General features: G+C 38.6%; 1 pseudogene; it reads left to right on the top strand.

The window, feature by feature from the left end:
* The first annotated feature begins 262 nt into the window (after positions 1-262).
* Positions 263-1,449, top strand: LOC128572567 (high mobility group protein B1-like; annotated as a pseudogene).
* The last annotated feature ends 674 nt before the right edge of the window (positions 1,450-2,123 follow it).

Below are 2,123 nucleotides of genomic sequence, written 5' to 3' on the forward strand. Positions count from 1 at the left end.
AATCAAAATGTATCTGAAAATAAGATTGCAACTCCTCTTTTCTTGTGAATGCCATTTGCCTGAAAAACTGTCTTCCAGCCCTTAACTCGAAGTTTTAATTTGTCTTTTGAGTCTAGGTGTATTTCTTGCAGACAGCAAATGGATGGCTTGTGTTTTTTAATCCAGTCAGCCAATCTCTTCAAGTGGGGAATTCAAGCCATTAACATTTATTGAGATTTGTATGGTAGTTTTCTATTTATTTTATTTTGTGAGAGTCCATTGTGATGGTCAGTATGTAGAACAGGTTGAAGTTTTTCCTTTAGAGCTGGTCATCTTGTGGTAAATTTCCTCAATGTATGTATATCAGTAAATGATTTGATTTCTCCATCAATTTTAAAGCTTAGCTTAGCAGGATATAGAATTCTATATCCTGGGCTGGAAGTTGTTCTGTTTAAGTAGATTAAAGGTAAATGACCATTGTCTTCTTGCTTAGAAAGTTTCATTAGAGAAGTCTTCAGTCACCCTGTTGGATTTGCCCCTGTAGGTCAACTGGCGCTTACTCCTGGCAGCTTGAAGAATCTTTGCTTTTGTCTTGACTTTGGACAGGTTCATCACAATGTGTCTTGGAGAAGCTCAGTTAAGAGTTGAGGTGACCTGGGTTCCAATATCACTCTGTCAGGAGTGTGTCAGAATCTTTAGTGATATTTGGGAAATTTTCATTTATAATATTTTCTAGTATTGCTTCCATTCTCCTGGGGCATTCTTCTTCCCCTTCTGGGATACCTATAACTTGTATGTTTGAATGTTTCATGATGTCCTATAATTCTGAGAGCCAGATGGGCACTGGGTGACTCTGTGCCTCACTGAGGAAAAATAACTAAACATGGGCAAAGGAGATCCTAAGAAGCTGAGAGGCAAAAATATCATCATATGCATTCTTTGTGCAAATTTGTCAGGAGGAGCACAAGAAGCAGCACCCAGATGCTTTAGTCAACTTGTCAGAGTTTTCTAAGAAGTGCTCAGAGAGGTGGAACATCATATCTGCTCAAGAGAAAGGAAAATTTGAAGATATGGCAAAGGCAGACAAGGCCTGTTATGAAAGAGAAATGAAAACCTATATCCCTTCTAAAGGGGAAACAAAAAAGAAGTTCAAGGATCCCAATGCACCCAAGAGGCCTCCTTTGGCCTTTTTATTGTTCTTTTCTGAGTATCACCCCAAAATCAAAGGAGAATATCCCAGCTTATCTATTGATGATGTTGCAAACAAGCTGGGAGAGATGTGGATAACAAGCAGCCTTATGAAAAGAAGGTTACACACATGAAGGAAAAATACAAAAAGTATATTGCTTGCATACCAAGCCTGATGCAGTGAAAAACTGAGTCATCAAAACTCCAAAAAAAAGCAAGAAAAAGAAGGAAGAGGAGGAAGATGAGGAAGACGAAGAGGATAAAGAGGAGGAGGAAATTGAAGAAGACAAAGATGGTGAAGATGATGATGATGAAGTTGGTTCTAGGACAGTTTTTTTTTTTCTTGTCTATAAAGCATTTACCCCCCCTGTATAGAACTCACCCCTTTTAAAGAAAAAAAATTGAAATGTAAGGCTGTGTAAGATTTGTTTTTAAATGTACAGTATCTTTTTTTGTATAAACACACTATCAAATGTGTCTTTAGATAGGCCTGTCCTGGTGGTATTTTCAATAGCCACTAACATTGCCTGGTACAGTATGGGGGTTGTAAATTGGCATGGAAATTTAAAGCAGGTTCTTATTGGTGCACAGCACAAATTAGTTATATATCGGGATGGTAGTTTTTTCATCTTCAGTTGTCTCTGATGCACCTTATACGAAATAATTGTTGTTCTGTTAACTGAATACCACTCTGTAATTGAAAAAACAAAAGATGGAGCTGTTTTGTTGACATTCTGAATGCTTTTAAGTAAATACAATTTTTTCTTTTTTTTTGAGACAGAGCCTCAAGCTGTCACCCTGGATAGAGTGCCATGGCATCACACTTCACAGCAAACTCCAACTCCCGGGCTCAAGTGATTCTCCTGCCTCTGCCTCCCAAGTAGCTGGGACTACAGGCACCCACCACAACACCCAGCCATTTATTGGTTGCAGCCATCATTGTTTGGCAGGCCCAG

This window comes from Nycticebus coucang, chromosome 20, assembly GCF_027406575.1.
Source record: "Nycticebus coucang isolate mNycCou1 chromosome 20, mNycCou1.pri, whole genome shotgun sequence".
In the NCBI taxonomy this organism is placed as follows: Eukaryota; Metazoa; Chordata; class Mammalia; order Primates; family Lorisidae; genus Nycticebus; species Nycticebus coucang.